A 26,843-nucleotide genomic window follows, 5' to 3' on the forward strand; every position below is an offset into this window, starting at 1 on the left:
AGTCGCAGCGCTGGGAAGACTGTGACAGGATTATGAACTGCACGTTAGTTCCTCATTTTGTGCCATATAAGTAACCTTTTTTGAAGAGGGACCGTTTTGTCACTGAGAAGCCAACACTGCGTGCATCCTCGGTAAGTTATGAAAAACTTTTTTTTCTTCTTACAGTAGCAATACAATCGCGGATGCGTGCCTAAGTTCGATAGCTAGGCCTATATATTTTTTCAAATGCCCGGGGACAGATTGGAACCTCAAATGGCACCATCAAAAGTGCGGGTAACTACTATATTTTGTAATTGGTGGGCGTAATAACTCAGTTCCAATGGTTCTAGCTTCTCATCAAGACGGCCCAGGCTTGAATCAGTCGATACATGAAACATTTTTAAAATGGGAAGTCACGTTCTATTGATACGGATTCTACTTAAAGCACTAGATCCCGTCCCTTACCTTTCCTTAGGGTACTTCTGAGTCAGAACCGCATCATTTATGGTGGTGTATTTTGAGTATCCAACCACTCTTCAGGCTTACATTGTACAGTAAATAGTGAGTGGATGCAGTGGCGTACCCACAAAATAATTTCAAAATAAGTCCAGGCCAGTAGTGCGGATACAACTTTTCCTTGGAAGGGGTTGTGAAAAGATTTTTTAAATTTTCATTTAGAATTTGCTTTACATCGCACCGTAGGTCTTATGCCGGCGATGGGAAAGGAAAGAGCTGAGAGTGGGAAGCAGCGGCCGTGGCTTTAATGAAGGTACAGCCCGAGCATTTGCCTGGTGTGAAAGTGGGAAACCACAGAAAACCACCTTTAGGGTTGCCGACAGTGGGGTTCGAACCCACTATCTCCCGGTTGCAAGCACACAGCTGTGCGCCCCTAACCACACGGCCAACTCGCCCGGTGGATATGAAAAGAAAGCCGGTCCTACCGATTGCGGTGACGGATCTTCAGTAGATATTGTTGGTTTTGATTGTCACCATGTACAATCATACCTTCTGTACTCTTAACATAAACCGGCTGCATTATTTAAACTGTTCGTAAAATTGATGATATCGTTCTTCGTTTGTGAGGAAGTAGAATCTTCATTTAATTTGTCTTCTTAAAAATAGGAACCACTTTGGCACTACGCCCCGTGAAGGTGACTGACTACCTTCCAGGTCGTAGATATGTCGATTACGGGGGACTCAAGGCCAACTCTACTGCACCCACAAACAAGGCTGTATCATCCCCATCCCATGCCTTTCTTAACTCTGTCAGTGCCGGAAATCGAATGCAGGATACCTTAAGTCAAATTCTAAAATAAGGAGACCTAAAAGTAACCAGCCTGCCCCACGGCGTGGGGGTAGCGTGCCGGGTTCGATTCCCGGCCAGGTCAGGGACTTTTACCTGGATCTGAGGGCTGGTTCGAGGTACACTCAGACCACGTGTTTATAATTGAGGAACTATCTGACGGTGAGATGGCGGCCCCGATCTAGAAAACCAGGAATAACGGCGGAGAGGATTTGTCGTGCTGACCACACGACACCTCGTAATCTGCAGGCCTCCGGGCTGAACAGCTGTCGCTTGGTAAGCGACGGCCCTTCGGGGCTGTTACGCATGGAGTTTGGTTTGGAAAAGTGAACAGAGAAGGAAGCGACACTCCTGCAAGGCTCTTTAGCTTCCAGCTAGTTCTTCTGTCCGCCCTCGTGCATTTAGGACAGTAAGAAAACATACGCATTAATAAATGCTCCTCATAAAACCTTTGTAAAATTACTAACTGCATCTATTTATAACAATAATCACAGACGCCTTCTTTTCATGTGGCTCAGTTGTTTGTCTCTCTGTCCTTCTGAGTCCGAGTTCGCAGGTTCAAATCCCGGCTTGGGTCGGTGGCCCTTAAAACGGTGTTGAAATGGCAACAGCTCAGTGTCGTTGGTTTCTGGCACGTTAATAAAAATTATACATACGAATATTAGCGTCACAAACTCTGTACTACTATTTCTGTACCCCAGGCTTGCGAGGAAATGTAATTAACAATTTACTTTACGACGCACCAACACAGATAGGTCTTATGGTAACGGTGGGATAGGAAAGGCTTAGGAGAGGGAAGGAACCGGCCGTGGCCTTAATTAAGGTACAGCCCCAGCATTTGCTTGGTGTGAAAATGGGAAACTACGGGAAAATATTTTCAGGGCTGCCGACAGTGGGGTTCGAATCCACTATCTTCCAGATGCAAACTCACAGCTGCGTGGCCCTAACCGCGAGGGAAACTAATAGGACATATACACGTCACAACAGAGCATATGTTGTGACGTGTATTTTTCTTTACCAACTAACAAAATATCTGTACCCATACGCTTTACATTATTTATTTATTTATTTATTTATTTATTTATTTATTTATTTATTTATTTATTTATTTATTTATTTATTTATTTATTTATTTATTTATTTATTTATTTATTAGTGCCTTCAGTACAGTGGCGAAGTTAGGGCTCCAGGCCCTCTCGTACACTTAACCACATACTAATCAGAATCTTAAATAAAATACTGAGATACTTAAAATAGCTAAAACTACATAAATTAATAGAAATGAAAATAAATTTAAATAAACTACTAACTAAATTAATATTAGAACTAATTAATATTAAAAACTCTTAAAGACTAATCCTCAGGAACGCACAAATTCATACTTCAACCATTCAGTCAGCTGTCCTCAGCAGGTAGTGTCGGCGGGTGACCTTAAATCGTGATTAAGAAAAGCTAGTTTCTCTGACCTGAACTGGCAGGGAATTCCATAATCTGGCGACAGTCACCAAAAATGGTCTATTAATTTTATTTGTGCGGTGCAGTGGAATAGAAATAATGAATCTAGAACGTGTACTTTAGTTGTGAAATGATGATAAAAAGATGAATTTAGAAGAAATATACAGTGGCAGACTTTCAGTTAACACTCCTAAACATCATCGTTAAAGTGTGTAGCTGTCGACGGTTATCAGGCTTCAGCCATGCGACAGCCTGATAGTATGGGGTGATATGAACATCGTACCCGATATTGTAAATAAATCACTGGCTGGAATTCAGTGTTCGTTGAAGTTTAAGTGTTTCTTCTCTCGTCATGTCAACTAAAACAACGTCACAATAATCAAGAATAGGGAGAATGAGTGTCTGTATTAGTTTGGCTTGTGGCTCAAATGGAAATACATCCCTCTGCCGGTGAAGAGGGTGAAGAACTCCAAAACTCTTTTTACGTATTTCTTTCGTGTGATCAGAACAATCAACTGTTTCATTCATCATTACGCCGGGATTTTTAACGGTCTTACTGTAAGGAATAATGTTACCATTCAGTAGGATAGGCGGGATTGCGACATTGTTTGAGCAGCTCAGTAATTTTCGTGATCCAATTATAATTGTCTGAGATTTTTTATAGTTTAGTATAAGAGAGCTTCGTTGTTGCATATATTGTACCTTTCCAAGGCATCAGTACATGAACAAGTCACCATTATTCATAAACATGACGTTAGAATGGAACACCATCGGTGAGCCTCGAACTTAGCCCGGTTGTCGAAGCCTCACCCTCCCCTACTAGAATAATTCGCTAGCTGAGTCGGTATCGCATTTTCGGGTCTGTAGATCGTCCGATGGGGCGGTAAGTTCTTTAGTAATAGTCTCTATAGTAGGGGGAAAAGTTAATTATGAGAGGAATACTATTTCATTACTAATGAGAAGAGAAACTACATCTTGTATAATAAATTTTTACTTATACTAGTGAAACACATATTATTTACATGGATATGCCATACAAACACCTTACATACAGTAATTTGGGTGATCTTGACGTTTAAATGTTCGGTAGTCTTTTCTACACTTCATTATACGTTCAAATATTCAAACTTAAGAAGGCGTTCCCTCTTGGATTATTTACACTATCTCAGGTTTAGAGGGGCGCTTCCTCTCGAATTATTTCACTCTACACTTATATTAAATCACACACATATTTAATCAGTATGGACACACCCCGCTGTAAATCTGTTTACCTGCCGAGAATTAATATATTCAAATTGTATCCAATTATGATATAAGTCTGCTAGAATCGGATGAACTGAAATAGGCAATATACACTCCCAATCCTTTGAAAGTCGCGTTACAACACTTCCTTAAGTTAAACGTTGCCAAATATGCAGTATAATAAACACGCTCATTTCATTAGGATTTTTATCAATACATGTATCAGGACATTATTTACACAACGTTGCTACCTATGGACAAGCACTTATCGACTTCAATACCAGACATCATAAACAAAGTATCATAGCACTACCTGCAATAAATGGACAAGAATATATACATTTCACACACACACAATGAATCACAGATGGTACAAGCCACCCGCTGTTGGTAACAGTGAATATAAACTTTCACTGTCTCCTGGACGAACCCAGGGTCTTCTGAGACGGGGTATATCTAACCTGGAATTCCCTGCACGCTGTAAATAATTAAGAAAAGAAATTGGAGGGACCCTTCTTTTAATGCATATTGGGATCAATGCGACGTTGACAATACTTAAATTAATGCACGTAATCTCTGTGCCGAAAGGAAAGAAACTCGCCACTTGTATCTGTTCTATTTCACTGAAGAAAACGCCTTCACTCCCCCGTTTAAAGGGGCTCATAAAACTCCAGCTGTTAGCTGCCCGTGACACACTTCCAAAGAGCGGTCCACTAAGCCTCCTCGGACAATGGTTTCACGGCAAATAATATATCTTACTTCTTTCTCTCGGGCCACAATGGCATCACCACAAATCTCGGCCCTATATCCGGCCGTAATCAACATATTCACATCGCGATATGCACCTCGCGTATCTTAATGACAGATTCCAAGGGAACTTCACATTTTCATTTCACACTATATATTATGGCTACAGCCTGTTCAGCTATCTCGTTTCTCCTCTCGGTACATTGACTACGATGCAGATTTATTGATGATCTCCTGCCACAAGGGTCCAAATTAACTTGCGCATTCGCGAACTAATTAATTAACGATGTAATATACCCACTGTCTCGATGCCTTGTTCCAGGTGCCTTAGTTACTAATTAGGAGGGATCTCTACCAGGTGAAGCGCAAAAAAAGTGAATTACTGAAAAATCTTGATGACTCGTATATGCTATGGAAAGATGATAACTGGAGGCATTTTTACAGAATATTTAAGCCCTCTCTACTTGACAGCGCTTCACACTTAATTAAGCTAAGGTCCTTATAATTACGTCATGCATTACTAACCCTTATATACCAAAAAATGGAAGTAAAATATGGTTATTCCCAAACCATGACGACTGTATTTAATAAAAACCAAAAGAAATGAGATTATTATTATCCCTCTGAAATAGGATATTGGCGATCTGCATTATAACTGCATGCAACTTTACTTTTAAATTTACAATAGAAAAACGACTTTCAAAGCTACTTAATATTTTGGAAGTGTACTCAGCCTTTCTGGATACCGCGAACACAGCTTTACAGGGAGGCAACCATGGTTGACTCGGCTTCCATCACGTCATCAGCGATGCGAAGACCTGTGATGACTTCCTGGCAGGTCACGCACATGACAGCGACGTTCCAGACGTTCTCTGCTACCAGGCGAAATTCTAGCAAACAGCTAGATGCCTCGTTCTCTCCGGTACACAGGCAAAACTCTGGCATTCAGCTGGACGTCGACGTTCTCATAGACATGTAAATGAGGGGAAGTTATCTCATGTGAATGCGTTAGTTTATTACACATCACAATTTGAATAGATGGTTGGATCTGCTCAATAGCACGAGCATTCCAACCCAATGCCGGTAATGTCTCTGAAGCCTGACACTGCCCCCTCACCTACCTATTCTTTTATAAACAGCATACAGCTTTTCTAGGCCCTGAATAAAGAATGTCACTGGTTAGGCCACTACTGGGTTAAAATTTCTCGTCTCACACGACCGCACTTCATGCATATTCTATTTCACCTAGTCATGCGTAAGTCAGGCTCTCAACTGCATTATGGATTTATAGACGTGACACTGCCCTTAATTATGCCGACACTGAGCCGTTCACTCACTTTCTTTATATCTCTCATTTATGTCGAGCACACACATACTCCGCGCACTGAGGTACCTGGCTATTGAGGTTAATTGAGCCGTATTAGTTTAGGCATATATGAGGCTCGACGCACGACCTCTTCGACACACGGACGGCGGTCATTACGGTTTCGTACTGTTCCTACTATGTTAATTAGCGGCACGCTTTGCTCGCAAAAAGCTTACTTAGATTGTGGTTATTTTCGCAGATATTCACAGGCTTCAATAAATTACTGCGTTTCACTGCTCACTTTACAAAAATTATTTCTCCACAGACGACTCTCACGCACTAATCACGACGAACCACTACCGAACTGGCATTTCACTGAAATGAACTGGGTAGTGTCTGCCTCTCAGCTCTTTAATATATAGGCGAGCTACGCGAGAGACTCGAATGCTGAGGGTGGGGGAAAAATGCAATTTCTTCTCAGAATTCGATCCGGTAATATGCAACGTAGAGTAACGAACAGGGTATCAAAATGTAGCTCCTGTATTCCCATTTCTACTGAGTGACTGTTTTTGAAATAGCTTCGTAGATTCTCAAGCAATCTCAAAAGCGTCCTTTTGTCTCTGGCGGTGAATGATGACGAGCGCTGGGGATTCCTTGTGTTCGCTGGCACGGTTAGGGTCCAACATCTGTTATTCATTAGGACGCACCCTTGTTTACAGCGTAGTTACCGCTCTGTCAGTTAAGTAGAGCACTTCTCGGTCTCATAATTATGCGTAAAATTCCCTGATTCAAATGAATGTTTGCGCTTAATTATCCATTGAGTATTGTGCGATGTATAAAAATTAACAGAAAGGAAACAGCTGAATGCGATGTTGGCAGTGGTGAATGAGCGAGGAAAACGGGGTATAATGTTACTTTTCACGTTGGATATACTCTCCGGGCTCAGCTAGTGACCTAGACTCTCTGTCACGTGATAACGCGTCTCTTTTCATCTCGCTCGCGGTTGGAGTGAGAAAACTTCGAGTACAAGCGCTCTTGCACCGCCTTGCTGCTAATTACCAGCAACTAGAGCTGGGTCGCGCGACTCTGGATATTGCAAATCGAGTCCTGGAGCGGGTGGAAAAATTATAACTTGGGCAGTTTTTATCGTAGAATGACGCGGAAAACAGCATATTTCATCTCCTGGGTATCATGACATACCATATGTGACGTTGTGAACGGTCACAATACACTGAGTCGTCGGAGGTCCCTGTTAATATCTTGTCTTGCAGTATCGATATATTTGAAGATCGTCAGCACAGAGGCCATGGGTGTTATTTCCTGTCACAGATGGTAAGTCATTGATATAAATACAGAAAATTAGGGGCTGAAGAATACTGCCCTGCGGGGCAACACTAAGTTTCATTTTCCATTTAGAGGCCTTGTCGTTTACTGTTACACGCTGTTGACGGTTACTCAAATAAGAACTAAAAACCTTAAGCGCAGCCAGGTCGAAATTTAGCAGTTCCATTTTCTTTATCATAGTCGGAATTACTATAGTGTCAAAGGCGCTACTAAAGTCAAGAAGGATAAGTATAGTGAGCAGTCGTTTGTCCATAGCGTTTCTAATGTCTTCAGTAACCTTCAAAAGTGCTGTCGCGGTACTGTGACTCTTCTCAAATCCAGATTGCAAAGGTTCCGAAAGAGCAATTTCATTTAGGTATTCCAGAACTTGTTCGTATACTAAAAGTTCAAAGTCTTTAGAAAGCGTAGGGAGTATGGACATAGTCAGGCGATAGTCAGAGTGTTATTGTGGGTCTAAATTCTTAGGTATCGATATAATATTGGCTGTTTTCCAGACAGTAGGGAAAGTTCCGTTTAGTAAACAGTAGTTCAGTATGTGCGTCAGTATAGTTAAGATGGCACCCATAATGTTATGTATAAAAGTAATAGGAATATCATCTACACCTGTAGTCTCTGCTTTAATCGAGTACAAAGCCTGATTTTCTGTGACACTGTGAAATGTGAATGGTGGATTGGCTGGAGGTGAAGGCGGTGAGTCGGTGCAGTTAATTGGGGTAGGTTGAATATTTATTCTACAAAAGTAATCGTTCAGTTCGTCAAGTGGAATGTTAGCAGTTGTCTGTCTCTGTTGATGTTTTCCTATTCCCAGAGCTCTAAGTTGCCATGCGCGATTACAATTTAAGTTGTTAGCTAAATTCCGGAAATATATATATTTTTTATTTCTGACTGATTGCTTTGTGTGATTTCTTAAGATGCGGTTAGATTCGAAGTCTGTGTCATCTAGGGCTTCTTTATAATGTCGAAATAACGAGCCATTCTCTTGCCTTCATCATCTAGCCATGGACAAGAAGGATGAGAAACCTGTATTCGACGCGTGTGTGTGTATACCTTTGCCGCATTATTTGTATAAAATGTCACTTCTTTATTGCTTATCACATGACCATTGTTATAATAACATTACCGTATTTATTCTAAACCAGAATATTGCACCCTTACTCAAACTGCTTATTCTTGCATTCATTTTAGTTGTACTCGGAATATATGAAATGCTGCAGTTATGTTGGGATGGGAGTAACAGCGGTAGCCCGGGGGGGGGGGAGGGGGTTGTCGTCCAAGGAGTCCAGACACCCCAGGAGTTTTAACGAATGTACTTTTGTTAAACATTTGATATATAATATATATTAATATTAGCTTCCGGAGTCAGACTCATACGCTGAATGATCAGTGTTGAGGCCTTCGGTTCAGAGGGTTCTGGGTTCGATTCCCGGCTGGGTAGGGGAGTTTAATCGCTCGCGTCTGATTAATTCTTCTGGCTGTGGACTGGGTGTTTGTCCCAACATATTCATATTCAGACAACATACTACACTACCAACCACCGAAGAAACACACAACATTGATTACATCCCTCTATATATGGTTGGCATCGGGAAGGTCATCCGGCCGTAAAACAGGGCCAAATCCACATGTGCGACACAGTTCGCACCCGCGACCCCACACGTGTGGGAAAAGCGGGAGAAGAATAAGAAGAAGAAGGAGAAGAAGAAGAAAAAGTAGAAGATTACCGTTAGCTTCCGGAATCCTCACGAATCCACCACTCTTACTTGGATCCAAGGACACTCATTTCCTTTTTAGGTATTCTACACCACCTAAAAGATGGAAGTTTGGACACCTATCAAAATAAAATTCTGGATGAATGCCCCCCCCCCAACTGAAATCCTGGCTACGCTACTTGTTCGCTCAGTATATGTATGATAAAATATCGGCCTATGGGTCCCAAGATCACAGATTTAAACCTGAGTGAGAGAAATGCTCTGATTTGTATTTGCAGAAGGAAGTCCATTGGATAAACAGTATCGTACAATGTCGGTCTTGAAAATTTCTGGTGTGAAGATTAATGTTATAATCTTTGCCATAAATGGCACAACTGATTTCCGGTATCTGTCTTCTCTTATAATAAAACAGAATGTCGAAATTAACACACGGGCAGCCGAAATGACGCGAAATAATGTATTATTATTATTATTATTATTATTATTATTATTATTATTATTATTATTATTAATATTATTATTATTATTATTATGATACGCGATTTCCGTGGTTCACAAGAGGGATAAGGAGCGTCCGGGTTGAATGGTTGACAAGGAATTAACTAGACCAGAACTTAACACGACAAATTTTGAAATTTGATTTATTTCCTTTTGTTAAAATTGAGAGAAAGAAAATCTGAATGAATATCCAACAAATACTAGAGTTTATTAATGAGCTCGTCAGTTCTAACAATATCAGGGACTTAGAAGTCCGAAAATCAGGTACAAAAACTTGTGATAATGCCATGCAGTTAATTTATAGAAAAGAGCCGTATTGCTCTTGAGAAGAGGACGATTTGCTCCCAAGGAGGTACACTACTCAGGAGTCTGAGGTTTGAAAATCCATAGCCTAGTCTCGCAGAGGCAGTTAGTTTCCTCTGATAGACAGAAATTATACTAGGAAATCCATCGGGTGACCTCACTTTAGAGTGTTCATCAATTACTCCACAATTTCCATAACCTTGAGCACTGTTCCTAAAGGGAACCAAGGCGCAGAAACAGTAACCGGATAAACAGGGGCATAATTGCCCATACTACATGGCCTTAATGGAAAAAGAAAATGGTTGCACATTACCATCCATAAACAAAGTACAAGGAGCTGAAACACCTGCACTCCTTATAGAAACGGTTAAAACTCTAAGTGGGCTTATGGCCCAATGATACAGAGGCTAATCCTATGCTATAAAGTGTGACTAAAAAAAACATTTAAGGCCGAGACAAGGTTAATTAAATTTTGAAGTTTTGAAAACTTTAGTCACCCAATGCAAGGTTGAATGGGAAACGACAGAGGGTCACCACTCTTTGTTCCCTTACATTACATATTTCCCAGTAGGGAATAAAACCAGAGTCCTCAGACTTGACAAAAATTCTACATTGAAACCACCAGTTTAGAAAATTACATTAAAAGAAAAGAGGTTGAAACCTTCCGCTCAAACTATCCGCAGGTGTTATCACATGTCTAGTTAAATTCTGTCATTACCTTGTGCCGCTGGATAATTTTCACGCAGGCCTCGTCCCTGCCTCCCTCAGGTCAAGTCTCACTCACAACCACTGGAGCATTTCAGAGAAGACAGCCCAGAAGTGCCCTGCTTTTATAGTACCCTAAGGGAAAGCTTCCAGAACTCTTCACTGATAAGCCGAATTCCTGTACACATCCCCAATTGGCTAGAGAACATAATTCCAAGTATCTGATAGGTTGATAACAATTGAGGAGGAACCAGGTGATGTTTTGACAACGTTGGTACATTAACAAAAAGCAATACACAAAAAAAAAGTATACCAATAACAAAAATGAAATTCCCTAAGCTCTAGGTTAGTTTTAGTCCATAAGAGTGTGCTAATAAATCGATGGTGAAGCCATCTAATCAGTTGTCATAGATTGCCTTAGGGGAGGCGCGCAGTTTGAATATCCGGGGAAGGTGTGCCCCTGGTACAATTATTATTATTATTATTGTTGTTGTTACAACAACTGGTTGTTCTTGCAGAATTTTAGATAGGTGTTCACATTTTGTCCTGCTGATTCCTTCTTGACCTTGAGATCTTGTAACAAATCGTATCTTATCTATCATGTACACACTTATCATACAAGCGGCTCATGTGACGTAAGTAGTGTCTCGAAAATTAGTAACGATATCATTGGAAAAACTCTGTGACATCTGTTGATAGTACTCACTCAAGGAGAATCCACCAATAAACAGAAATGGGGTATCAATTTGGTTGATATAGGCAACATATTATGTCAGGCTAAAAGAGCAGCAGAGACAAACGATTTACAACGAAATTTCTATCAGAGTGGAATACAGTGCCACAGCCATTAAGTTAAAAGACTGGCGTTTGGAGCTTCGTTCATCAAAATAGTTGCCATTGGCCGTCAAACGGTGGTACAGCTGCAGAAAAAAAAAAGCCGCAAGATACTGTAGGGAAGATCCTGTACGGCTGCTCTTATAGCAGTGATGATATCCTCGGCTGAATTAAATCTACGCTTTCCTTCTAAGCGTGGAAAGGGAAAGAACTCAAATGTTGCGAGATTAGGCATTATGTAGGGTGTGGTATGGAGCAAAGACATGAAAGATATAGACTGCTAAACATATTCGTTTTCAGCGCTCCTGACGGAAGAGAACTTGACACTTCGATATTGTCTTAGCCGCATGCCACTTTAGCTTAGCGCTATTATCAGGTCATGAATGGATGTGGTTATGCTTGTTGCAAAAACGAAGTCTTATTTAAACGTATCAAATTCAGACGTTTTGAAAACACTATTACAATTAATAACCATAGGACTTTTAATTAAATAAGCGCAGCAAATCTGGCAGCCGTTTGCTTGGAAAAAAGATTAACAGTATTAATTTGTAATAAAAGGCTGTGCATTTTTCTTTATCAAGATTCCCATGTTATGCGCAGCATTGAACGACAAAAGTCGCCATCAGAAAGGCATTACTGGTAAGGTTACATTTCACAGGTAGGCCTTATGTATGAACAATTATTTGCGGGTTATTATAGCATGGGCCTAAACCCAATTTCATAATCCATAGCCCTTCTAATGACGACATATCATTTTTCTTCAAGGTTTCTTTTGAACTCCCCCTGTGGGTGGTGGCGGTAGAATAACACACACGGTATACCCTGCCTGTCGTAAGAGACCGCTAAAAGGGGCCCCAAAGGCTCTTAACTTGGGAGCGTGGGTTGGCGACCACGGGCCCTTAGTTGAGCTCCCCTGTGGGTGGCGGTGGTCAGGGTATACCCTGCCTGTCGTAAGACTACTAAAAGGGGCCCCAGGGGCTCTCAGTTTGGAAGCGTGGGTTGGGAACCACCGGGCCCTTAGCTAAGTCCTGGCATTGCCTCCACTTACTTGTGCCAGGTTCCTCACTTTAATCTCTCCTATCCGACCTCCCTTGGTGAAGTCTTGTTATTTTCCGACCCCGACGGTATTAGAGCATTCGAGGCATAGGGAGTCTTTCAATTTCACGCCCTTCGTGCCCTTTGTCTATTCTTGGCCGATTCCTTCATTTTTCGAAGTGTCGGATTCCATTCTTTCTTAGTGTTATATAGAGGATAGTTGCCAAGTTGTACTTCCTCTTAAAACAATAATCACCACCACACCCCTTTCCTGGGACTACAACGGAGAGAGAAGCATTTAATATTACATCATTACAATACATCTTATGAATGCACTTTAGTTTAATTGTTATTTAGTTACCCTACTTACTTTGACATTTAACATTATTTCTTTGAACAGGAAACTGGAGCCACCTTTCAACCAACACAGTCTATTGCCACATAACCACAAACGAATTATTCACATTGGTTAAACACTGTCACCACACAACTTCAACAGTAATTTTAACACATGTGTTTTAAAATGGTTTTTATCATTATTGTTACCGGGGTTTGGTGGTTCGGCAGAGGTGAAAGAAGGTGCCGGGGTGAATGGGTCTAACTACTTTGACAAGAAAGAATTTAAACTGAAAAGGAAGGTTATATTTTCGAAAAGTTAACAAATTCTCACTTAGTGAGATAACAATAACATGGCAATTTAAAAATACAATACTAAAAAAAAAAATCCAAGATTTCAAATCCTCAACACAACTTTTGAACTTCAAACTTTACAGAGGAGTATAAATTTACACAGGGCAGAAATCCCCTAATACGTGGAGCACTTGCTCCCAAATAATTTCAAGCCTCCTAGAGGCACATTACCAATACATAAAAGAGCTGACCCGCTCTCAGTTTTTCAAGCCTATACCAGACTGCTCTTAATTGCCATCAAGGCACCACTTACATAAATGAAACGGGGGTATCTCGTACCCAACCTACTGGGCCTTAGCAGAAAAGAACAGGATAAGTAAATGGCCCGACATACGAAAGGAATGGAGGCGTGAATTTGCACTCCTACATGGAACTTCTTAAAACCTAAGAGCCACTAGGCCGATTAAACAGGGGCTATTCCCAAACTATGGAGGTGATTCGTATAGGAAAATTTTAAGACATTAGGGAAGAGAAGAAAATCAGTTACCAAAACGTAGTCACCTCAAATCAAAATGAAGGGGAGCTCGAGAGGGTAAGGCACTCTCTATCGCCGATTTACAGTTAAAGATATTTACATAAGCTGGCAAAAATTACATTACAGAAAAGTAGGTTACATGGTAAAAGTTTCGGACCTTTCCCGCGGGTTAAACTGCTGAGCTAGCAAGAAATAAACGTGTTAAACGGCCATTACCTTACTGAAGAGCTGTTGCCTGATGAAAGAGGCGCTACCCGCCTCCTGCTACACGTCCATACACTAGGTTAGATGTTGTTTAAGTGGCCAAGAAACAAGACAATCCGCAGTTTTTACACCCTCGGGGAAGGTTCGAGACCTTTCATGAATAATTAAGACACACCCACAGGCTTTTATTGGGTAGCTTAAAGTTCCACATCAAAATCGAAGAAGAAAGACACGATTGGTCAAAAATTAATTACAGAAATTCTGGATTGGCTAAGTTCAAAGCTGGCGGAAAGAAAGATTAATATACCCAACCCACAAATGAAAGAACGAAATGTAGTAAGGACAAAACTTATGAGTGCAAAATTTCTTCAAGAAAGTTCCTTCACTTCGCACCAGGGTGCATGATCACAGTTTTTAGGCAGTGACATCTATGAGAGAATGTCCAAACTTCTTGATAAATAGTAAACAAAACACGTCGAAATTCACACAGTGACATCTTCAGAGGAAAGTTTTAAGTAGATCCAGTTTTAAGTTTACTGTTTCTCCTGTAGAAGAGTACTTTAAGGCGGAAAATTCGAGTGTGCGGCGTAGAGGTGTACCACCCGGTACAATTATTAACGCCGGTTTTATTGCATGAAACATAAAGAATAACGAATTTAATGTGTACGTCTATACAAGTAAAGCCACTATGCCATGACACCTGTCGTTTGTTTTTCCTGTAAGTGTCATGGCTGCCAGCAGTTCGAGTAGATTCAAGGATGGTCGGCAGGTAGCAGTCTATATCTTTCATGTCGTTGGTATGGAGTGAGAAATGGCGGCCATTGTAGTGAGAGTGTGTTATATCCTGCGAAACCAGCAAGGACAACTGCATATTGCTAAAAGATGACACTTAAAGAATAACAGCTCTATTTGGAAGTCAAGTGAGGTACTTCCAAGCTCGCCTAGCAACACCTATCAGTATTGGCGCCAGTACTGCCAGCCATGTCAGGAAATAATGAGCCAGGTTGCCAACTTTGAAACATACAAGGTTTAAGTTTCTACTGAAATTGTCGAACTGAGGACGAAGTTATCGGCGATGGACGAGACTCTAACCCGTCACGAAGAAATGATTGACGACTTGGTTCAGTACAGCAGTCGTAACTCCCTCTTACTGCATGGCATTGCTGAGGAACCTGATGAAGATGTGTATAAAAAAAGTTACGGAATTCATCAAAGAGAAGCTACAAACTGGACGTCTCATTAGGACACAATGACCGCTGCCACAGGCTTGGTGAGTGGAAGCGAACAACAGCTGATACCGTAGTGACGGAAAGAAGACCAGTCATCGTAAAATGTCTTAGGTTTCAAGATCGTAACTGGGTTTGAAGAGTGAAAATACTTCTCAAGGGCTCTAACCTGATAATAACTGAATTGCTAACCAGTGTCCGGAGACAGAGCTAGGCATATCAAAGGGCATAAGCGTGTATGGACTATCGAAGGACGTATAGTAATGGTACTAAACAATGGAGGGAAAGAAGATGTTAGTTCAGTAGGTGAACTGAACTCAGCTCTAAACTCAGCAGGTGTAACAGTGAATTGAGTTTTTAAGTTTCATAATGTTCAGTAGTTTTCATGTGTATGTAAGCTCACCGGACAAAAAATTAATCATCTCTGGATAAATCATTACAAGCATCTTTTAACACCGTGTATGTAGCATCCAGGTTAAGCCACTCGCTGAGGATTTGACCGCGCAATTCCACCAAATTGCAGTGATGCTGATGTCAGCGTTTTACCCGCTGTTACATGTCCCACAGATTTTTAGTGAGATTCAACTCAGGTGATGTTGCAGGCCAATCAAGATGTAATAGGGTGGGGGAGTGTTCATAAAACCAGTCACATAAACGTGCAGCGCGATGAACTTTGCTCTTGTCATCTTGAAAAATCGGGGTATCAATAGCATACTCATCATGCAGATGTTGGGTGAAAGGCAACACCTGATCATCCAGAATGTTTTGTTTAAATAAACATTCACTCAATGAGCGCGCCCAATCCATAATACGAAAAACACCCCATAACATCACAGGCCCACCTCCGACTTGAACCTGACCTTGCACATATCCAGAAAGAAATGCTTCATTTGGCATTTGGTGCACTCGACGATGTGAGTCATTCGAACACAGCCAAAAACGTGGTTCATCAGGCCACATTACATTCCGCCAGTCAGATACTGTGTACGTTCGATGATTTCTAGCCCATTGAAAACGCGCAGTTTTATGTGTCTGTGCGAGCAATAGCCTCTTGCGAGGTGACTGACACCGAATGGTCATTGCATCCAGTTCCCGTTGCAATGTATTTCGCTAACAGGTTGGGATGGACCTTCATTCACTGACTGCAGCAATCCCTGTCGAGTTTCGAGGCGATTTTGGTTCACAAGCCGTGCAACGTGTCTCCGGACCCTCTCAGTCAGGATCTTTTTCCAACCATAATTCTGACGTCGTGTTTCGTGGCCACGTGTATTATCCCACTGCTTGAAGAGACGTTCAATTGTCCGCTGTAAAACACCAACAACTCCAGCAACTTCACACACAGTATGAGCACGGGCACGGCCAAACACGATTGCCCATTTTCGCCACTCTTATCACATCCTTACATATACCCGTGTTGCCGTACACTGTCCTCTTGAAACATCAATGTCTGACTGATCGCTACTGTCTTAGGGTACGTCCAAGATGCACGCTGGTTTTCTGAGTCAGACAGTCGGCGCCGAGTCGACATAAGTATGTCCTGTGTTTTTAAGCGGGACTGGCCATAATGCACCTGCGCGCAGGAAGCCTGCGCACTGGTAGTCTGACTCAGATATTTACCGGAATGATTCGTTCATTCTGGTTTCAGACAACCTGCCGCGCAGGCTGTTGATTTTCGTGTTGAGTGTGGTAATTCGCCCAGTTCTTCGTAAGCCTGTGTTCAAATTTTAACAAAATAAAACAAAACGTATCCGAACTCATTCTGAAATATTCAAAAATCTGTTTTCGTCGACAAGTAACTGTGGAAAAAGGTGTTTGTACTCCCCGTAAACAGATCTTAATTCGTTAATTGGATGTATATCACTTCTCATTCGTTTTGTAACATTGTCACTTACCAGCAATAGAGCTGCAGCCTGTTCTCTTGTTAGTTCCATGCTCCACTGATCAGTTGTATTTCATATCTTTTCTTTTTGTGGCAGCTCTGTCTGCGCTGACAACCAGCTTTCATAATGGCCACATTCCACCTGCCACTCGGAGTCAGACATTCAGCGCCGACTGTCTGACTCAGAAAACCAGCGTGCATCTTGGACGTACCCTTTTGCTCACGTTGAGGCAGTGCGCGTGCAGCTGAGCGAGGGACCCGTTCGCTGCGTCATCTGTACATGCTTGACTATCCATCTGTGCCAGCGGACTAGGGTGACTAATGTTTTTGTCCGGTGAGCTTATTTGTGAGTTTGCCTGAGTGTGCTGTGTGTGCAAACCCAGCGAATGTACCTGGAAAATTCTCGATAGGTGTTTGTTCAGTGACGTATGATGATGGCTAAGACTAATGAGCCTGTACTTGCAGCAGATGACGAATTCCTGCATGCCATTGACCACAGCATGTTCCAGGACAATGAGAACCCTCTTTCACTATCACCAGTAGTTCCTCTATCCCAGCCTGAGCCCACCGGAATCCTACCGAAAGTTGCGTTGTCGAAGTTTCTTATAACCTTGCAATGTTGGCACATTAGCTGTGTCTCACTTTTAAGTCGCTTTGACGAAGTCTATTCCATAATTAGGCTACTAATGCGAATATGCATTCAGTCGGTCAGAGCGAAAGCTGCTTGACTAACAGTACCAGTTCTGCGTTTGTAAAAATAGATATTGTATATATATAAGTTTCATATTCAATTTCGTATTGACGTGAACTATACAAAGAATGCAACAGTCCACCTTTTCAAAATAATCACAAGATATTAAATTAATAGTGCATGTTTGGTCCTAAATATTGGACATCTTCAGCTACATACTGTGTAAAGATTAATACATAATTTAACTAATCATATAATTGAAAGAGGGAAAATTGAATACCATACAAACTGATCCATTAAGTTAATGTAGTGGAATTTAAAATACACAGCGTTCTCTGATATATTTAAATATCTGGATAATCATTAAAAATTTTCGGCATTAGCTACGTAAATTATAGGAAATCAAAATTAAATGTCCTATGTGCTAAATATTAATGTAAATTCTTAATACAAACTCGTCAAAACAATTGATATGACAATGTTTCGTGATGAATTTGATCGATGTTGACTGACATTAGCGCTCGTACCGGTGCTTAAGAGAAGATCTGCATTGACTTACATTAGGCAGGGAACTCTCTCATAGCTCAGTACGAGCGTTAACGATTCAATGCAGAGTTTCTCTTATGCTCCACTTCGAGCGCTCATATGATTCAATGCAGAGTTTCTCTTAAACTCCACTACGAGCGCTAATCTGAGTCAATGCAGAGTATCACTTAAGCACCACTACGAGCGCTAGTACGAGTCGATGCATCGTTTCACTTAAGCACCAGTACGAGCGTTAATGTGAGTCAATGCAGAGTTTAACTTAAGCACCACTAGGAGCGCTCATATGAGTCAATGCAGAGTTTTTCTTAAGCACTACTTCGAGCGCATAGCTGCAGTGGACGTCAAGTGGAATTTTATGAATCTTGAGATTCTTGACAAGAAAAAGACCACTGACTTTGATGTTGTAGTCAAATCATGTGAGAGGTCTACAAGGAGAATTCTGAATTTAATGACTAAAGACTTTGATACGGGAAAATTAAACGACGTGGATGACTATTTACTCTCCGCTGGCCCCATTGGATGGTCTGTGGCCGGTCTGAAGTCGTGTCTTTACACGACTGTTCGGTTATATCAACTTGCCGGCTGAGAAGCAGCTTTGTCAAGACAAGGTGGTGGGGAGAATATAGGGAGGGGCTAGGGTAGTCAGGGTAGCTTAATGAATTAGGGGACATACCGTTTCTTATGTTACTGGAGCTATTTGTTTAATGACTTTAAATAACTCGTCAAAAAGAACATTATGTTTCTCGAAAATTTCATTCGGTTTCCCGTGGGGTTGAACTTTTTATGTATATGAATGAAAATATTTTCAAGAATGTTCAACCGGGCGAGTTGGCCGTGCGCGTAGAGGCGCGCGGCTGTGAGCTTGCATCCGGGAGATAGTAGGTTCGAATCCCACTATCGGCAGCCCTGAAGATGGTTTTCCGTGGTTTCCCATTTTCACACCAGGCAAATGCTGGGGCTGTACCTTAATTAAGGCCACGGCCGCTTCCTCCTAACTCCTAGGCCTTTCCTATCCCATCGTCGCCATAAGACCTATCTGTGTCGGTGCGACGTAAAGCCCCTAGCAAAAAAACAAAAATGTTCAAGAGTACACCTTTATTTCCAGTGCGTAAAATACTGAGATCTTGACATAAGGTGGAACACTGAATGATTGAAATCTGTCATGTGGGTGCTCATGACAGAAAATCTATTATATTTCTTAGCGTCGACATGTTCTTGGTATCTGATGTTAAAACTTCTACCAGTCTGGCCTACAGAACTAATCAAATTGTATCTTCTTCTTCTTAATCTGGTTATCATCCAGGGTCCGCTTTGACCGCGGACTCAGCGAGGGATCCCACCTCTACCGCCTCAAGAGCAGTGTCCTGGAGCTGCAGACTCTGGGTCGGGGGATACAGCTGGGTAGGATGACCAGTACCTCGCCCAGGCGGCCTCACTTGCTATGCTGAACAGGGGCCTTGGTGGGGATGGGAATATTGGAAGTGATAGACAAGGAAGAGGGAAGGAAGTGGCCGTGGCCTTGAATTAGGTACCATCCAGGCATTTGCCTGGAGGAGAAGTGGGAAACCACGGAAAACCACTTCCAGGATGGCTGAGGAGGGAATCGAACCCGCCTCTACTCAGTTGACCTCCCGAGGCTGAGTGGGGCTCGTTCCAGCCCTCGTACCACTTTTCAAATTTCGTGGGAGTGCCGGGAATCGAACCCGGGCCTCCGGGGGTGGCAGCTATTCACACTAACCACTACACTACAGAGGCGGACCAAATGGTATACAGTTAAATTTATAAACTCCGGAATTTAGAAACTTATTATCGCCGTTGACTCTACTTGAATTATGAAAAATTAAGGAATTAGTGTTACTGGTCCTGAAAGCTATGTCAAAATTCCTTTTTTTTGAAAAGATTAGAAATTTTATATATCTTATAATTATTGCAAGTAAACCTTTTCTTTTCGTTCTTCGAATATGTGATGAGTGTACTAGAATGTTTAATTCTAATTTCATTTATGATTCTGTTAACGAAAAGTCTTTTGAACCCGTTAAAAATAGACAGATTTCTGTTCATGGTATCTCTACAAACGACTCATTTATCTGTGATACTCACTGGGGGTGTCGAAATGTAAAGCTAAGTATATAAGCTACGGAGACATGACAAATATATGACGCATATAATTTGCGTTGGGACGACATACGACAATTGCACGACGTGAACTTAAAAGTACATCCATTACTGTTGGAACTCTATGACAAGCATGCTCCTGTTCTGCAGGCAAGGGTTTACTCGCTCTCCTGATCCGTGGTTAGAGAGATAAAAGCAATAACAACGGCCCGACGTGATATTTTGTTTCGCCGGTACAGAGGAACAAAAGAGCAGACTGTCAGTATACATGAAGTAAAACGAGTCTTAAATTCCATTAAATCTTAAGTGAACGGAGTGGATCATATTCCAATAGGCTTTATAAAAATGTCATCGGCGCGCTTTTACCGATCATTACCCTTATCTTCAATTATTGTATAAACTCAGGAAATGTTCCGGCCATTTGGAAGATGCTCTAGTGACACCAGTTTTAAAGAACATCACATCAAATTCTCCATCAGATTATCACCCTATATCGTACATTCTCCCTCCGTTTGCGAAACCCCTTGAAGGTCTAATAGGCGGGCTCTCTTAAATCCCTTGAAATCTGGCTTCAGGAAGGGCCACGGTACGACGACACCATTTCTTCGGGTAACAGATAATATTAGGCTTGCTATGGATAAACGACGGGTGACGGTCGTCACGCTCCTTGATTTTAGCACTGCATTTGATACAGTCAACACGCAAATCTTCCTTTCAAAATTTCGCTCCATTTGCGCTCAATTTCTATATATCCTACCTCACAAATCGGCGCCAGTGTGTCTCAGTAAATAATGTTACGTCGAAATGTACTGTCAGATTATCTGGCGTCCCTCAATGATCTCTGCTGGGACCTATATTATTCAGCCTGGATATCAATGATATTTCATCGCCACTTCTCCACTGTAAATACCATCTATATATGCTGATGACTTAAAGATATATTATCATACTAGTACAGATCCAGCATAATAAAACAGCGTATTAATACGACTCACTATATACGCCAGAAATAACTCCTTACTCATCAACTCACGAAAGACCCAGAGCATAATAGTTGGAAACCAAGAAAGTAAATAATAATAAAAATCCTCCTCCAATTACCATTGATAGTTAGAAACCTTGGGATCAACTTAAATGAGACTCTGAACGGAAAGGAACATATAACTACTGTGTGCAGAAAGGTACATGCATCCCTTTATCCCTTAAAGCGTCGTAACAATATCCTCCCTGTGAGATCTTAAATTAGAACTTACACAAACACTTCTCGTTTCAGTCTTCGACTACTGTAACAGTATACTGATTGACGTAATCTGCGAACAAGCAGTAAAATTACAACGTATATAGAACTCTTGCATTCGATACGTCTTCCAGCTCCGACATGATGCTCATATACGACCATACTACAAAAAAGTTAAGTTGGTTGCGTTTAAACTACCGTAGAAAAACTCACGAAATGACCCTCGTCTGCCAGTTGCTTTCTACAAACAGCCTAACAACCTACTGTATATATCGTCTAATTTTAGGCTTCTTTCTTTATTCCACGGAATTAATACTCGTTCCGGATCACCGCATCGAGCAAATACCTCCAGCCATTCATTCCTGGCACTGTTTCGAGATTATGGAGTACGATTCCGGTAGATTTTAACACGTCTTGCTCGTCTAGGACGTCTAAAACAGCCTTACCGTAAATTCCTCCAGAGTACATACTCGTGAATGTAAGAGTAAAAAGGAAACTCGTGTCTTCATCCCGAGGTGATGCAGCGCTTTTGAGGAACACCTCCATCGGAGGTGAGCTGCATGTACCATTGTAACCACATACCAGCCCTCCTGCCATTCTTAAATTTCTGGCAGTACCGTGAATCGAACCCAGACCCCCGAGGACGGCAGGTAATAGTGCCTACCGTTACGCTACGGAGGTGGACAATGTAAGTGTGATTGATGTGTGAATGAAACCAAAAATTATTATGTACGTATTAAATAAAGTACCTTAGGCTGTACCATTTACGTTTTTACTCTTCTCACTCAAGACTGCACTGTTCCTAGAAATATCTACAGTGAACTCAAATAGTAGCATAGTAATATTAAGTTCATTCCAGTTTGCCTTATTCTAACACAAGACAAATTCTAATATAAGTTTTACATTAAGCTAGTTAGTAGTGTACCCGCTCAAAGCCTGAGTCCCAACCAGCATTTATCTCAGGGAGTGTTACGGTCCGAATCTATCGCAACTAATACACAATAAAATATATATATATATTGAGATATAAGATCTCAAACTAAATGTAAGGGCGCCATCCAATCAGTACTACAGGGTTGAACGGGACACTCTCTTTAACTTTAAGGCTCATCATAAAACACACAAATTATATATCTATTCAGATCAAAGGGAAATTATGAAGGCTCCTTCCTAGGGATGGGGACGGATATTTAAACGGTCACCGAGGGTTTACTATTCTACAAGAACAAGAACCTGGAACTGTTTCCTTGCAAATGCTAGAGCATTTTATTTAAGTAAACAAAATAATTTTTACACACAACAAAATCTGTTGACCCTTCATTTGCCGGTAATTTAGCAAATTATTTCTGAAAATGATTACATAATATTTATCACTTCTGACCACCCTTCCATTTGGGTGGTGGAACCGTTGATATCTGAAGGTATCAGATATACCTTCGTTACCATCATGACCATATTTAGTCGTGGACCAATTACCTGTTGGCTAAGTAGGCGCGATCACATGGACCATGTTATCGCCTCCACTTTGACTGAGATGAGACCAACCCGTGAAACTACAAACTCTCCCCGGGTTCCTAACCAAGATATGCTAATCGTTAGTTGAAGGAAACGACAAAGCGACTATAACCTAATGGTCCAGATGTAGGGATTTGCCTTCATTTTTCAACTATTAACTTATTACTCACAACACTTGACATTATTACGTTAATTCGCCAGCTGACTTCCCTAGTATCATTCATCATCAGCATCCGAAATAATAAAATAAAATAAAAATATTAAAATATTATTATTATTATGAACATTATTATTAATAGTGGAAATCGTGATTATCGTAACCCGTAATCATCATCATCATCATCTGTTTACCCTCCAGGTTCGGTTTTTCCCTCGGACTTAGCGAGGGATCCCACCTCTACCGCCTCAAGGGCAGTGTCCTGGAGCTTCAGACTCTTGGTCGGGGGATACAACTGGGGAGTATGACCAGTACCTCGCCCAGGCGGCCTCACCTGCTATGCTGAACAGGGGCCTTGTGGAGGGATGGGAAGATTGGAAGGGATAGGCAAGGAAGAGGGAAGGAAGCGGCCGTGGCCTTAAGTTAGGTACCATCCCGGCATTCGCCTGGAGGAGAAGTGGGAAACCACGGAAAACCACTTCCAGGATTGCTGAGGTGGGAATCGAACCCACCTCTACTCAGTTGACCTCCCGAGGCTGAGTGGACCCCGTTCCAGCCCTCGTACCACTTTTCAAATTTCGTGGCAGAGCCGGGAATCGAACCCGGGCCTCCGGGGGTGGCAGCTAATCACGCTAACCACTACACCACAGAGGCGGACACCCGTAATCATCCTCGCTATAATACTTCAACTTCTCGCTCTTATTATTCTCATCAAAAAAAAAGTAGCTTCCTTTTTATTCTTCTTCTCCTTTTTCAAATATTCTCATTATTATTATTATTAGTAAAAAATCTCAAATTTTTCATTTCAACTCCCAACATCATTATTATGTCCAAAATATAAAAAGTAAATTCTTCTTCTTCTTCTTCTTCTTCAAAAAAGTAGCTTCTTTTTTTACTTCAAATATTATCATTATTAAAGTGGTTTGAAAATTTCAATATTTTCAATTCAATTCCCACCATCATTATTGTGTTCATAAATAAAAATTCAAACATTCTTCTTCTTCTTCTTCAAATATTTATTATTATTATTATTATTATTATTATTATTATTATTATTATTATTATTATTATTATTATTATTATCATTATTATTATTATTATTATTATTAATTTAAAAAAATAACTTCGCTTGTTACACGGTAGTCCACTCTTAATATGTTTAACGCATAACCCCTTTTACAATTCCGATTTATTTTGGCACTAATCAATCCAGACATGATTTACTTGGAATATTATTATTATTAATATTCTTATGCGTTCGAGAATCTTTAGTTTTATTCCCCACCTTTATAATTTAGTCACATACGTTCTCTCCCAAACAGAAATCACCAAGATCCGAATTCACATCGGTCGGGACATAATAGTGTTCGAACCCGCAACCTTTTTTCGTACTGTCGTTAATTCATGGAGACCATATGCTCCTAAGACAATTCTCAAATCCCATAACACCTCGCAGTTGGGCAAATACCTCCAATCTCTGCTTAAATTATTCCTTCCTTTCCCATTTTGAAGTTCATTTATCCATCGGAACTCTTCAAAACATTTTCACTAATTAACCCTCGGTCCTTCTTCATCAACATCAGTACAATTCACTTTCATTTCGGGCCGGATTTTTGTCCCACAAAACTCAAAATCTCAACTTTTGGCTCAAATCACTCTGGGCCTCAAACATAGCGTGACCATACTATCAAAATGCCTATCTCGTTTCTACCAAATTTATTTATGATTATCATGGAGTCCAAAAAAACGTTAAATCAACAATTAGTGTTAAAATCGGATTCACTGTCCAAATAAAATATTCATGCCACATAATATCTCCACATTTAAATTACTTTAATTTGCAATCATTCTATCCAACTCGGCCCGTGCCTTTATTCTCAAAGATTATTATTAAACACGCCTTTACACATTACCCAATATTAATTTATTACTCCGACACTTCTACAGATTATTATTTTTTCCACTGGCGAACTTCGCGATATTTACAAACAAATCAATGGACTTCATTCCGTCCCACAACAATTTAAATCACTTGGCAACCCTACCTCTGGATTATCTTAACAACATGCCTTAATATCTATAAAACATCCGATAACGGAAAAACACTTTGGAAGCACTTCTAAATGAATATTAACGTTATCTTTACGTGAAACGTGCTCCATATCATATCAAACAACTCAAGGACTTGAATGAACAAATCAACCCTACTCTACTCTATTTAATAATCAAAATTATGATGAGTGCTTGATCTAATTATGTACATATTAATTCGTCCCTTTGTCTCTCTATCTTTGAATTTATACGAGCCGGAAACGGCTCGTTTCACAATAATGTACATGATAAACTAATACGATTTCCTTCTCCTAACGATAGCAATCTACAAATATCTCAAAAGGTTACTCATCTCTGCCCTTGTAGTCTGCTAAAACCGGACAAGGAGCCTAGCCTCTCCGGTTTTTAGCACTGCATTCCACTGGTATTCATGCCAGCTTGAAGAATGAATCCTTGACCCTTTTCAACTTTACACATTTTGAATAAAAACAAATAAAATAACTGTTGCACTCTGGAATAACACCCTAAATTCTACTCACAAATTTTACACTCTCGGCCTTGTATCTAGCCCACTTAATGTAGATATACATTCTTCATTCCTTTCCCGGACACTAGGAACATGGGATACCTCGGGATCCCCTTTACAACGGCCCGTGCGCGCACTTGAATTTCCGTCACGCGTTCACACAGCTGACCAGGTATCAGTTTATAATCGACTGTTTACTAGGTGAAATACATCAAACACTCGTGATCGTTCTCACGTAACGTACTTCCTAATCTGTTGGTAGAATCTCACACTCCGTAAGTTATGCATTACTGAGTCCTGTAACTATTTGAAACACTTCATACTAGTATACTGCTCAAGACTGTAATATGAGCTACATCGCGTTATGAATCACTGTACTATGTAACAATATAATACTTCGAACCCTACTCCACGAGTAAGTACACACACGCACCCCTGGCGTAATCACGGCTCGAACAAAATATCAGAAGTTGTCACGCACCCCAGGCGTGGTATCAGCCCGAGCACTTTGTCAGAAGTAGTTGTCAGTCCTTGTCCACGACCTCATATTTATACTTGTAACCCCTCTCTTCCGAGTTCACAGGAGGTCATCTTGGGACGCGCAGCCCCGATATCCTCATATGACTATTTGCGCCTTTGCCAGTGGTTTAAATATGGGATTCAATGATGTAATTATGTTCTCAAAGGCTCTATACCAATTCTCAACTATTATCGTTCGCTGGTAATGGATATATTTGCGAATCTAGCTGCCGTATCCCGGCCTGGGATTTCGCGTTCTATTGTGGCGTCCCTGGCCGGTAGCCAATCAACGCATAGCGTCCATGAATTCTCAGAATTACACCATGCAATTTCCCGCAATTAATAACTTTTTATAAGTTTTATAATATAGTAAGGCTCCTAAATTCCACCTTATTCTGACTTGATAACTCACTCCCTTCTATCAGTTTAATCCGCGGATTTAGCCTCGCTAGTGCTTCTTACAATACGAAGTTGTCGCCTTGCTTTGGTCAAGTGAATTTTTCCATTGGTCCACCTAAACCACGGGACCGGGAAGGCTCATATTTTTTTTC

General features: G+C 41.0%; 1 protein-coding gene across 1 annotated transcript in view; it reads left to right on the forward strand.

Annotated features, from left to right (window-relative positions):
- LOC137500963 (hemolymph lipopolysaccharide-binding protein-like) overlaps positions 1-26,843 on the forward strand; it is a 100,060-nt gene that overhangs the window by 59,377 nt on the left and 13,840 nt on the right. The window lies entirely within an intron of this gene.

The sequence above is a fragment of the Anabrus simplex genome, chromosome 5, assembly GCF_040414725.1.
Source record: "Anabrus simplex isolate iqAnaSimp1 chromosome 5, ASM4041472v1, whole genome shotgun sequence".
In the NCBI taxonomy this organism is placed as follows: Eukaryota; Metazoa; Arthropoda; class Insecta; order Orthoptera; family Tettigoniidae; genus Anabrus; species Anabrus simplex.